Source organism: Oncorhynchus keta, chromosome 31, assembly GCF_023373465.1.
Source record: "Oncorhynchus keta strain PuntledgeMale-10-30-2019 chromosome 31, Oket_V2, whole genome shotgun sequence".
NCBI classification, from domain to species: Eukaryota; Metazoa; Chordata; class Actinopteri; order Salmoniformes; family Salmonidae; genus Oncorhynchus; species Oncorhynchus keta.
This window is the reverse complement of record NC_068451.1, coordinates 20,224,736-20,240,339: the sequence shown is the minus strand read 5'-3', so window position 1 is coordinate 20,240,339 and position 15,604 is coordinate 20,224,736. Positions and strand designations below refer to the sequence as shown.

The window sequence follows — 15,604 nt, the reverse complement described above, 5'->3', positions numbered from 1 at the left end:
GATGGACTGAGGTGGATGATAGATGGACTGAGGTGGATGATAGATGGACTGAGGTGGATGATAGATGGACTGAGGAGGATGATAGATGGACTGAGGTGGATGATAGATGGACTGAGGTGGACGATAGATGGACTGAGGTGGATGATAGATGGACTGAGGTGATGATAGATGGACTGAGGTGGATGATAGATGGACTGAGGTGGATGATAGCTGGACTGAGGTGGATGATAGATGGACTGAGGTGGATGGACTGAGGTGGATGATCAGATGGACTGAGGTGGATGATAGATGGACTGAGGTGGATGATAGATGGATGATAGATGGACTGAGGTGGATGATAGATGGACTGAGGTGATGATAGATTGGATGATTGATGGACTGAGGTGGATGATAGATGGACTGAGGTGGATGATAGATGGATGATAGATGGACTGAGGTGGACGATAGATGGACTGAGGTGGATGATAGATGGACTGAGGTGGATGATAGATGGACTGAGGTGGATGATAGATGGACTGATGTGGATGATAGATGGATGATAGATGGACTGAGATGGATGATAGATGGACTGAGGTGGATGATAGATGGACGATAGATGGACTGAAGTGGATGATAGATGGACTGAGGTGGATGATAGATGGACTGAGGAGGATGATAGATGGACTGAGGTGACGATAGATGGACTGAGGTGGACGATAGATGGACTGAGGTGGATGATAGATGGACTGGAGGTGGATGATAGATGGACTGAGGTGGATGATAGATGGACTGAGGTGGATGATAGCTGGACTGAGGTGGATGATAGCTGGACTGAGGTGAGATGGACTGAGGTGGATGATCAGATGGACTGAGGTGGATGATAGATGGACTGAGGTGGATGATAGATGGATGATAGATGGACTGAGGTGGATGATAGATGGACTGAGGTGGATGATAGATGGATGATAGATGGACTGAGGTGGATGATAGATGGACTGAGGTGGATGATAGATGGACTGAGGTGGATGATAGATGGACTGAGGTGGATGATAGATGGACTGAGGTGGATGATAGATGGATGATAGATGGACTGAGATGGATGATAGATGGACTGAGGTGGATGATAGATGGATGATTGATGGACTGAGGTGGATGATAGATGGACTGAGGTGGACGATAGATGGACTGAGGTGGATGATAGATGGACTGAGGTGGATGATAGATGGACTGGAGGTGGATGATAGATGGACTGAGGTGGATGATAGATGGATGATAGATGGACTGAGGTGGATGATAGATGGACTGAGGTGGATGATAGATGGATGATTGATGGACTGAGGTGGATGATAGATGGACTGAGGTGGATGATAGATGGACTGAGGTGGATGATAGATGGACTGAGGTGGATGATAGATGGATGATAGATGGACTGAGGTGGATGATAGATGGATGATAGATGGACTGAGATGGACGATAGATGGACTGAGGTGGATGATAGATGGACTGAGATGGATGATAGATGGACTGAGGTGGATGATAGAGGGACTCAGGTGGATGATAGATGGATGAAAGATGGACTGAGGTGGATGATAGATGGATGATAGATGGACTGAGGTGGATGATCGATGGACTGAGGTGGATGATAGATGGACTGAGGTGGATGATAGATGGACTGAGGAGGATGATAGATGGACTAAGGTGGATGATAGATGGACTGAGGTGGACGATAGATGGACTGAGGTGGATGATAGATGGACTGAGGTGGATGATAGATGGACTGAGGTGGATGATAGATGGACTGAGGTGGATGATAGATGGACTGAGGTGGATGATAGATGGACTGGAGGTGGATGATAGCTGGACTGAGGTGGATGATAGCTGGACTGAGGAGGATGATAGATGGACGATAGATGGACTGAGATGGATGATAGATGGACTGAGGTGATGATAGATGGACTGAGGTGGACGATAGATGGACTGAGGTGGACGATAGATGGACTGAGGTGGATGATAGATGGACTGGAGGTGGATGATAGATGGATGATTGATGACTGGAGGTGGAGGATAGATGGTTGATTGATGGACTGGAGGTGATGATAGATGGACTGAGGTGACGATAGATGGACTGAGGTGGATGATTGATGGACTGAGGTGGATGATAGATGGACTGAGGTGGATGATAGATGGATGATAGATGGACTGGAGGTGGATGATAGATGGACTGAGGTGGATGAGGATGGACTGAGGTGGATGATAGATGGACTGAGGTGGATGATAGATGGACTGATGTGATGATAGATGGACGATAGATGGACTGAGGTGGATGATAGATGGACTGAGGTGATGATAGATGGACTGAGTGAGGATGATAGATGGACTGAGGTGGATGATAGATGGATGATAGATGATATGGACTGATATGGGATGATAGATGGACTGAGGAGGATGATAGTTGATGATAGATGGACTGAGGTGGATGATAGATGGACTGAGGTGGACGATAGATGGACTGAGGGATGATAGATGGACTGAGGTGGGATGATAGATGGACTGAGGGGGATGATAGATGGACTGAGGTGGGATGATAGATGGACTGGACTGAAGAGGATGATAGATGGACTGAGGAGGATGATAGATGGGCTGAGGTGGACGATAGATGGACTGAGGTGGACGCATAGATGGACTGAGGTGGATGATAGATGGACTGAGGTGGATGATAGATGGACAGAGGTGATGATAGCTGGACTGAGGTCATGATAGATGGACTGAGGTAGGGATGGACTGAGATGGATGATAGATGGACTGAGGTGGATGATAGATGGACTGAGGTGATGATAGATGGACTGAGGTGATGATAGATGGACCGAGGGGATGATAGCTGGAGAGGTGATGATAGCTGGACCGAGGTGGATGATAGCTGATGACTAGATGGATGATAGATGGACGATAGATGGACTGAGATGGATGATAGATGGACTGAGGTGACGATAGATGGACTGAGGTGGACTATAGATGGACTGAGTGGATGATAGATGGACTGAGGTGATGATAGATGGACAGAAGGTGGATGATAGATGGACTGGAGGTGGATGAGGGATGGACTATAGGTAGATGAGGTGGATGATAGATGGACTGAGGTGATGATAGTTGGATAACTAGACTGAGGTGGATGATAGATGGACTAAAGATTGAATGAACTGAGGTGAATGATAGATGGACAAGGTGGATGATAGATGGACCAAGGTGGATAATAGATGGACTGAGGTCGATGATAGATGGACGATAAATGGACTGAGTGGATGAGGAGATGAACTTGAGGTGGATAATAAGATGGACTGAGGTGGATGACAAATGGACTGAGGTGGGATGATAGTTGGATGATTGATGGACAATAAATGTGATGATAGATGGGCAATGATTGATGGACTGAGTGTGACTAATAGATGGACTGGAGGTGGACGATTGATGGACAAAGTAGATGATAGATGGACTGAGGTGGATGATAGATGGACTAAGGTGGATGATAGATGGACTGAGGTGGATAGATAGCTGCACTGAGGTGGATGATAGATGGACTATGGATGATAGCTGGACTGGAGGTGGATGATAGCTGGACTGAGGAGGATGATAGATGGACGATAGATGGATTGAGATGATGATAGATGGACTGAGGTGGATGATAGATGGACCGAGGTGGATGATAGATGGACTGAGGTGGATGATAGTTGGACTGGAGGTGGATGATAGATGGACTGGAGGTGATGATAGTTGGATGATTGATGGACTGGAGGTGGATGATAGATGGATGATTGATGGACTGAGGTGGACGATAGATGGACTGAGGTGACGATTGATGGACTGAGGTGGATGATAGATGGACTGAGGTGGATGATAGATGGACTTGAGGTGGGATGATAGTTGGATGATTGATGGACTGAGGTGGGATGATAGATGGATGATTGATGGACTGAGGTGGATGATAGATGGACTGGAGGTGGACGGCTGATGGACTGGAGGTGGATGATCAATGGACTGAGGTGGATGATAGATGGACTGAGGTGGATGATAGATGGACTGAGGTGGATGATAGTTGGGATGATTGATGACTGAGGTGGATGATAGATGATGATTGATGGACTGAGGTGGACGATAGATGACGAGGTGGATGATAGATGGACTGAGGTGGATGATAGCTGCACTGAGGTGGATGATAGATGGACTGAGGTGGATGATAGATGGACTGAGGTGGATGATAGATGGATGATTGATGGACTGGAGGTGGATGATAGATGGTTGATTGATGGACTGAGGTGGATGATAGATGGACTGAGGTGGACGATAGATGGACTGAGGTGGATGATGATGGACTGAGGTGGATGATAGATGGGACTGAGGTGGATGATAGATGGATGATAGATGGACTGAGGTGGATGATAGATGGACTGAGGGATGGATAGATGGACTGAGGTGGATGATAGATGGACTGAGGTGGATGATAGATGGACTGATGTGGATGATAGATGGACGATAGATGGACTGAGGTGGATGATAGATGGACTGAGGTGGATGATAGATGGACTGAGGAGGATGATAGATGGACTGAGGTGGATGATAGATGGATGATAGATGATATGGACTGAGATGGATGATAGATGGACTGAGGAGGATGATAGATGGACGATAGATGGACTGAGGTGGATGATAGATGGACTGAGGTGGATGATAGATGGACTGAGGTGGACGATAGATGGACTGAGGTGGATGATAGATGGACTGAGGTGGATGATAGATGGACTGAGGTGGATGATAGATGGACGATAGATGGACTGAGGTGGATGATAGATGGACTGAGGAGGATGATAGATGGACTGAGGTGGATGATAGATGGACTGAGGTGGACGATAGATGGACTGAGGTGGATGATAGATGGACTGAGGTGGATGATAGATGGACTGAGGTGGATGATAGATGGACTGAGGTGGATGATAGATGGACGATAGATGGACTGAGATGGATGATAGATGGACTGAGGTGGATGATAGATGGACTGAGGTGGATGATAGATGGACTGAGGTGGATGATAGATGGACTGAGGTGGATGATAGATGGACTGAGGTGGATGATAGATGGACTGAGGAGGATGATAGATGGACTGATAGATGGACTGAGATGGATGATAGATGGACTGAGGTGGACGATAGATGGACTGAGGTGGACGATAGATGGACTGAGGTGGATGATAGATGGACTGAGGTGGATGATAGATGGACTGAGGTGGATGATAGATGGACTGAGGTGGATGATAGATGGACGATAGATGGACTGAGGTGGATGATAGATGGACTGAGGTGGATGATAGTTGGATGATTGATGGACTGAGGTGGATGATAGATGGACTGAGGTGACGATTGATGGACTGAGGTGGATGATAGATGGACTGAGGTGGATGATAGATGGACTGGAGGTGGATGATAGATGGACTGAGGTCGATGATAGATGGACGATAGATGGACTGAGATGGATGATAGATGGACTGAGGTGGATGATAGATGGACTGAGGTGGATGATAGATGGACTGAGGTGGATGATAGTTGGATGATTGATGGACTGAGGTGGATGATAGATGGATGATTGATGGACTGAGGTGGATGATAGATGGACTGAGGTGGACGATTGATGGACTGAGGTGGATGATAGATGGACTGGAGGTGGATGATAGATGGACTGAGGTGGATGATAGATGGACTGAGGTGGATGATAGCTGCACTGAGGTGGATGATAGATGGACTGAGGTGGATGATAGCTGGACTGAGGTGGATGATAGCTGGACTGAGGAGGATGATAGATGGACGATAGATGGACTGGAGATGGATGATAGATGGACTGAGGTGGATGATAGATGGACTGAGGTGGATGATAGATGGACTGAGGTGGATGATAGATGGACTGAGGTGGATGATAGTTGGATGATTGATGGACTGAGGTGGATGATAGATGGATGATAGATGGACTGAGGTGGACGATAGATGGACTGAGGTGGACGATAGATGGACTGAGGTGGATGATAGATGGACTGAGGTGGATGATAGATGGACTGAGGTGGATGATAGATGGACTGGAGGTGGATGATAGATGGATGATTGATGGACTGGAGTAGTGGATGATAGATGGACTGAGGTGGATGATAGATGGACTGAGGTGGATGATAGATGGACTGAGGTGGATGATAGATGGATGATTGATGGACTGAGGTGGACGATAGATGGACTGAGGTGGACGATTGATGGACTGAGGTGGATGATAGATGGACTGAGGTGGATGATAGATGGACTGAGGTGGATGATAGATGGACTGAGGTGGATGATAGATGGACTGAGGTGGATGATAGATGGACTGAGGTGGATGATAGATGGACTGAGGTGGATGATAGATGGACTGAGGTGGATGATAGATGGACGATAGATGGACTGGAGATGGATGATAGATGGACTGAGGTGGATGATAGATGGACTGAGGTGGATGATAGATGGACTGAGGTGGATGATAGATGGACTGAGGAGGATGATAGATGGACTAAGGTGGACGATAGATGGACTGAGGTGGACGATAGATGGACTGAGGTGGACGATAGATGGACTGAGGTGGATGATAGATGGACTGAGGTGGATGATAGATGGACTGAGGTGGATGATAGCTGCACTGAGGTGGATGATAGATGGACTGAGGTGGATGATAGCTGGACTGAGGTGGATGATAGCTGGACTGAGGAGGATGATAGATGGACGATAGATGGACTGAGATGGATGATAGATGGACTGAGGTGGATGATAGATGGACTGAGGTGGACGATAGATGGACTGAGGTGGATGATAGATGGACTGAGGTGGATGATAGATGGACTGAGGTGATGATAGATGGATGATTGATGGACTGAGGTGGATGATAGATGGTTGATTGATGGACTGAGGTGGATGATAGATGGACTGAGGTGGACGATAGATGGACTGAGGTGGATGATTGATGGACTGAGGTGGATGATAGATGGACTGAGGTGGATACAGATGGAGATAGATGGACTGAGTATGATAGGATGGACTGAGGTGGATGATAGATGGACTGAGGTGGATGATAGATGGACTGAGTGTGATGATAGATGGACTGATGTGGATGATAGATGGACGATAGATGGACTGAGGGGTGGATGATAGATGGACTGAGGTGGATGATAGATGGACTGAGGAGGATGAGATAGATGGACTTGAGGTGGATGATAGATGGATGATAGATGATATGGACTGATATGGATGATAGATGGACTGAGGAGGATGATAGTTGAATGATAGATGGACTGAGGTGGATGATAGATGGACTGAGGTGGACGAGGATGGACTGAGGTGGATCAGATGGACTGAGGTGATGATAGATGGACTGAGGTGATGATAGATGGACTGAGGTGATGATAGATGACGATAGATGGACTGAAGTGGATGATAGATGGACTGAGGAGGATGATAGATGGGCTGAGGTGGACGATAGATGGACTGAGGTGGACGATAGATGGACTGAGGTGGACGATAGATGGACTGAGGTGGATGATAGATGGACTGAGGTGGATGATAGATGGACTGAGGTCGATGATAGATGGACGATAGATGGACTGAGATGGATGATAGATGGACTGAGGTGGATGATAGATGGACTGAGGTGGATGATAGATGGACTGAGGTGGATGATAGATGGACTGAGGTGGATGATAGCTGGACTGAGGTGGATGATAGCTGGACTGAGGAGGATGATAGATGGACGATAGATGGACTGAGATGGATGATAGATGGACTGAGGTGGACGATAGATGGACTGAGGTGGACGATAGATGGACTGAGGTGGATGATAGATGGACTGAGGTGGATGATAGATGGACTGAGGTGGATGATAGATGGACTGAGGTCGATGATAGATGGACGATAGATGGACTGAGGTGGATGATAGATGGACTGAGGTGGATGATAGTTGGATGATTGATGGACTGAGGTGGATGATAGATGGACTGAGGTGGACGATTGATGGACTGAGGTGGATGATAGATGGACTGAGGTGGATGATAGATGGACTGAGGTGGATGATAGATGGACTGAGGTCGATGATAGATGGACGATAGATGGACTGAGATGGATGATAGATGGACTGAGGTGGATGATAGATGGACTGAGGTGGATGATAGATGGACTGAGGTGGATGATAGTTGGATGATTGATGGACTGAGGTGGATGATAGATGGATGATTGATGGACTGAGGTGGACGATAGATGGACTGAGGTGGACGATTGATGGACTGAGGTGGATGATAGATGGACTGAGGTGGATGATAGATGGACTGAGGTGGATGATAGATGGACTGAGGTGGATGATAGCTGCACTGAGGTGGATGATAGATGGACTGAGGTGGATGATAGCTGGACTGAGGTGGATGATAGCTGGACTGAGGAGGATGATAGATGGACGATAGATGGACTGAGATGGATGATAGATGGACTGAGGTGGATGATAGATGGACTGAGGTGGATGAATTGGACTGAGGTGGATGATAAAATGGACTGAGGGATGATAGTTAGATGATTGATGGACTGAGGTGGATGATAAATGGATGATTGATGGACTGGAGGTGGACGATAGATGGACTGAGGTGGGCGAATTGATGGACTGAGGTGGATGATAGATGGACGAGGTGGATGATAGATGGACTGAGGTGAATGATAATTGGATGATTAATGGACTGAGGTGGATGATAGATAGATAACGATGGACTAGGTGGACGATAAAATGGACTGAGGTGGACGATTGATGGACTGAAGTGATGATAAATGGACTGAGGTGGATAATGATGCACTGAGTGTGATGATAAATGGACTGAGGTGGGATGATAGTTAGATGATTGATGGACTGGAGGTGGATGACAAATGGATGATTGATGGAACTGAGGTGGGCAAATAGATAGACTGAGGTGGATGATAGATGGACTGAGGTGGATGATAGATGGACTGAGGTGGATGATAGATGGACTGAGGTGATGATAGATGGATGATAGCTGGACTGAGGTGGATGATAGATGGACTGAGGTGGATGATAGATGGACTGAGGTGGATGATAGTTGGATGATTGATGGACTGAGGTGGATGATAGATGGATGAAAGATGGACTGAGGTGGATGATAGATGGATGATAGATGGACTGAGGTGGATGATCGATGGACTGAGGTGGATGATAGATGGACTGAGGTGGATGATAGATGGACTGAGGAGGATGATAGATGGACTAAGGTGGACGATAGATGGACTGAGGTGGACGATAGATGGACTGAGGTGGACGATAGATGGACTGAGGTGGATGATAGATGGACTGGAGGTGGATGATAGATGGACTGAGGTGGATGATAGCTGCACTGAGGTGGATGATAGATGGACTGAGGTGGATGATAGCTGGACTGAGGTGGATGATAGCTGGACTGAGGAGGATGATAGATGGACGATAGATGGACTGAGATGGATGATAGATGGACTGAGGTGGATGATAGATGGACTGAGGTGGACAATAGATGACTGAGGTGGACAATAAATGGACTGAGGTGGATGATAGATGGATGATTGATGGACTGAGGTGGATGATAGATGGTTGATTGATGGACTGAGGTGAATGATAGATGGACTGAGTGTGCAATAAATGGACTAAGGTGGATGATTGATGGACTGAGGTGGATGATAGATGGACTAAGGTGGATGATAAATGGATGATAGATGGACTGAGGTGGATGATAAATGGACTGAGGTGGATGATAAATGGACTAAGTGGAATGATAGATGGACTAAAGTGGATGATAGATGGACTGATGTGGATGATAGATGACAATAGATGGACTGAGGTGATAATGGAAATGGACTGAGGTGGATGATAGATGGACTGAGGAGGATGATAAATGGACTGAGGTGGATGATAGATGGATGATAGATGATATGGACTAATATAGATAATAGATGGACTGAGGAGGATGATAGTTGAACGATAGATGGACTGAGGTGGGATGATATAGATGGACTGAGGTGGGACGAAATGGACTGAAGTGGACAATAGATGGACTGAAGTGGCAATAAGATGGACTGGGTGAATGATAAATGGACTGAGGTGGATGATAGATGGACGATAATGGACTAAATGGATGATAAATGGACAAAGGAGGATGATAGATGGGCTAAAAGGGACGATAGATGGACTGAGGTGGCAATAGATGGACTGAAGTAGGCAATAAGATGAACTGAGGATGATAGATAGACTGAGGTGAATGACAGATGACTGAGGTCGATGATAGATGGACGACAGATGGACTGGAGATGGATGATAGATGGACTGAGGTGAATGATAGATGGACTGAGGTGGATGATAGATGGACTGAGGTGAATGATAGATGGACTGGAGGTGGATGATGCTGGACTGAGGTGGATGATAGCTGAGACTGAGGAGGATGATAGATGGACGATAGATGGACTGAGATGGGATGGATAGATGGACTGAGGTGGACGATAGATGGACTGAGGTGGACGATAGATGGACTGAGGTGGATGATAGATGGACTGAGGTGGATGATAGATGACTGAGGTGGATGATAGATGGACTGAGGTCAGATGATAGATGGACGATAGATGGACTGAGGTGGATGATAGATGGACTGAGTGTGATGATAGTTGGATGATTGATGGACTGAGGTGGATGATAGATGGACTGAGGTGGACGATTGATGGACTGAGGTGGATGATAGATGGACTGAGGTGGATGATAGATGGACTGAGGTGGATGATAGATGGACTGAGGTCGATGATAGATGGACGATAGATGGACTGGAGATGGATGATAGATGGACTGGAGGTGGATGATAGATGGACTGAGGTGGGATGATAGATGGACTGAGGGTGATGATAGTTGGATGATTGATGGACTGAGGTGGATGATAGATGGATGATTGATGGACTGAGTGGACGATAGATGGACTGAGGTGACGATTGATGGACTGGGAGGTGGATGATAGATGGACTGAGGTGGATGATAGATGGACTGAGGTGGATGATAGATGGACTGAGGTGGATGATAGCTGCACTGAGGTGATGATAGATGGACTGAGGTGGATGATAGCTGGACTGAGGTGGATGATAGCTGGACTGAGGAGGATGATAGATGGACGATAGATGGACTGAGATGGGATGATAGATGGACTGAGGTGATGATGATAGATGGACTGGAGGTGGATGATAGTTGGACTGAGGTGATGATAGATGGACTGGAGGTGGATGATAGTTGGATGATTGATGGACTGAGGTGGATGATAGATGATGATTGATGGACTGAGGTGACGATAGATGGACTGAGGTGGACGATTGATGACTGAGGTGGATGATAGATGGACTGAGGTGGATGATAGATGGACTGGAGGTGGATGGATGGACTGGGATGATAGTTGGATGATTGATGGATCATATATATGTACAGTTAGCTTAGTTACCTTACCAGAGAACGACTGGGGTCTGTACACTGTACAGGACATGCATGCTACCGAAGCCCTACCATGCCTAGTGTCTAAAGGGAGAATCAAACAGGGTGAAAGATATATTTGAACACTTACCCAACAGCACTTACTTACTGTGATCATTTAAAAAGATAGGTGCATATTCTGAACCAACTTAGATGACAGTTGCAGCGTTTTATTCTCTTGTGTGATCATATAGCCAGTAACATTGGAAAACACACATGTATTAACTCTAAAACTGTTGAGTATACAACTCAAAGAGTTACGTTCCACCACAGGTTTTAGAGTTAACATCAACTTTTCTTTGTCTTCTTCTCCAGCGTGCCTCAAACGCCGGCCCTAGTCAGGTGAGAGCAACCAGATCAAGGGGAGAGATGCAAGACCATGGTGCTTGTCTATGGAGCAGCAAGAGGAACTGCCCCTCTCTACTTTCAGGCTCTGATCAAACCCTACACCCCAAACTGAGTACTCTGTTCTCCCCCCACACACACCAAAAAGCATTTTGTGAACTAACACTGGCACTTAAATTTTTCCCCACTTACTAGCTCTGACTTTGCTACTTTATTGAATAAAAGCATACGTACTATGACTGTGATATGTAGTTGTCCCACCTAGCTATCTTAAGATGAACACAATAACTGGAAGCCGCTCTGCTAAATTACTAAAATGTACATGTGAAAATGTCAAACTCTGCACTACTTTCCCATACCTGAGAACTAAGCCTGAACAAAGCAAACAAAAGATACACTACTACCCACATAAAAACACACTTTGCTTAGCATTACACCATCCACAATACCATTGCTCTTGTTTCAATAATAATATCCAGCCTCTAAGGTCAAAGATGAAAATATAAGAACGAAATGTACTACTATTGGTCATAAATCATACTAACCAGTATGGTATCCATCAAAATAAAATATCAACACAAAACAGTTAATCACATGTAAATCAAAATTACATTTAAATCTTCTTCACTACATCATGATTGAATATTTCTCTCTGTAAAAGTTCTGCTAAAGTTCCTGCAGGACTGGCCCTATTCTCCACCAGTGGACCAGTGACTGTGACTGATATGGCACCCTATTCCCTATATAATGCACTTCTGTTGACCAAAGCCCAGTGGGCCCAGACCAAAAGTAAATGCATCATATAGGAACTATGGTGCCATTTCAGACACAGCCAATTATTAGGGATAAGAGGGCTATGCTGACTCAACGTGTGCACAAGGTCAGATGCTGATAACTAGCCAATCAACTAATCCTGATGAGTTTGACAACACACACACACAGCTTATCTCAAGAACTAACACACACCAGCTGACCTCAAGATCTAATACACACCATCTTACCTCAAGATCTAACACACTAGCTGGCAAAAGCTCAGGTTGCCCAGCCCGGCGGTGATACAATCTTCGGCAAAATCATTCGCAAGGAGATTCCTGCAAAAATATTATTTGAAGTTGATCAAGATCTAACACACACCAGCTGACCTCAAGATCTAACACACACCAGCTGACCTCAAGATCTAACACACACCAGCTGACCTCAAGATCTAACACACACCAGCTGACCTCAAGATCTAACACACACCAGCTGACCTCAAGATCTAACACACACCAGCTTACCTCAATATCTAACACACACCAGCTGACCTCAAGATCTAACACACACCAGCTGACCTCAAGATCTAACACACACCAGCTGACCTCAAGATCTAACACACACCAGCTTACCTCAATATCTAACACACACCAGCTGACCTCAAGTTCTAACACACACCAGCTTACCTCAATATCTAACACACACCAGCTGACCTCAAGATCTAACACACACCAGCTGACCTCAAGATCTAACACACACCAGCTGACCTCAATATCTAACACACACCAGCTGACCTCAATATCTAACACACACCAGCTGACCTCAAGATCTAACACACACCAGCTGACCTCAAGATCTAACACACACCAGCTGACCTCAAGATCTAACACACACCAGCTGACCTCAAGATCTAACACACACCAGCTGACCTCAAGATCTAACACACACCAGCTGACCTCAAGATCTAACACACACCAGCTGACCTCAATATCTAACACACACCAGCTGACCTCAAGATCTAACACACACCAGCTGACCTCAAGATCTAACACACACCAGCTGACCTCAACATCTAACATACACCAGCTGACCTCAATATCTAACACACACCAGCTGACCTCAATATCTAACACACATCAGCTGACCTCAAGATCTAACACACACCAGCTGACCTCAAGATCTAACACACACCAGCTGACCTCAAGATCTAACACACACCAGCTTACCTCAATATCTAACACACACCAGCTGACCTCAATATCTAACACACATCAGCTGACCTCAAGATCTAACACACACCAGCTGACCTCAAGATCTAACACACACCAGCTGACCTCAAGATCTAACACACACCAGCTTACCTCAATATCTAACACACACCAGCTTACCTCAATATCTAACACACACCAGCTGACCTCAAGATCTAACATCTCTTCGCTTCTCCAATAATCCTACAAAAACCCAGACTCTCTCTATACTGGGCAAACGAGTAATCAACCTTGTAAATGATCAAGCTTTTTCAATTGTCAGCCACCTCTGTCCTTTTGTAAAGTCACTGTCATAACTAGCAGGTTCTTACTGTGCTGATATGATTCCTATGTAGATTCTATCACTTGGTATGTTTGAGGCAAGGTGGAGAAAAAAAACAGAAAAGAAAAGACAGTAGTGACTTTGAGACACTGGAGACAACAGAGAAAAGGGGGGCAGCAGCCATTCACACCAACGAGCACACGCACACACACACACACACACACACACACACACACACACACACACACACACACACACACACACACACACACACACACACACACACACACACACACACACACACACACACACACACACACACACACAACCACTCAAATGTTTGGACACACCTACTCATTCAAGGGTTTTTCTTTATTTTATATCTATAGATATGATGGAGTGCTGCATCAGATGACCTGGCCTCCACAAGCACCCAACCTCAACCCAATTGAGATGGTTTGGGATGAGTTACACCGCAGAGTGAAGGAAAAGCAACCAACAAGTGCTTAGCATATGTTGGAAAAGCATTCCAGGTGAAGCTGGTTGAGAGAATGCCATGAGTGTGCAACGCTATCATCAAGGAAAAGGGTGGCTACTTTAAAGAATCTCAATTATAAATATATTTTTGATTTGTTTAACACTTTTTTTGTGGTTACTACATGATTCCATGTGTTATATCATAGTTTTTATTTCTTCAAGATGTAGAAAATAGTAAAAAATAAAGAAAAACCCTGGAATGAGTAGGCGAGTCAAAACCTTTGACTGGTACTGTACATACACACATACCGCACACACACAGTCCTGAAAGGTCTGGTTTAACGTCTCTGATCATAATGTTTGTGATTGTGTGCATTATCTCCTGAGCAGCAGATAGTTGTGGAAACACAGAGACTTCCCAGGAATCACTTAACAGCAGCTGCCTACCTGCCTCTCGAGAGCAGCCTGCCAATAGGGAACACTCAGCCCTCCCTCCATTATACTGGGAGAGAAGGCTGAAAGGGAACCATAGGGAACTGTCTTTGTGTGCTGGAACATCTACTTTCCTCAGCTATGTATATAGACTTTTAGCTATATAGACTTTTATCTGTGTACCTTTTTCTTCAAAGTTGGTTGCATTATTAAAAGTTTGAGTGAATGTGTTTCTGAAATGTTCAGTATGAGGCTAGCTATAAAGTCTGTGTCATCTGAGTGAGTAGGTATTGGTAGCAGGTAGTGAGCAGATATTGTCCACTTAGTTTTAAGATCGTAACATAATCACAGAGAGACTATCTTGTTAGACAGATGGGGCAAGGTTAAATAATTAAGACGTTAGCATATAATAGTATGTGAATGAATTAGCAGTGATTTAGTTTTAGGCTGGGTTTCTGTACAACACTTTGTGACATCAGCTGATGTAAGAAGGGCTTTATAAATACATTTGATT

General features: G+C 45.5%; 1 protein-coding gene across 1 annotated transcript in view; it reads right to left on the bottom strand.

Moving 5' to 3' along the window:
* Positions 1–15,604, bottom strand: part of LOC118367756 (glutamate receptor ionotropic, kainate 2-like) — a 301,405-nt gene that overhangs the window by 117,717 nt on the left and 168,084 nt on the right. The gene's annotated exons all lie outside the window — the stretch shown is intronic.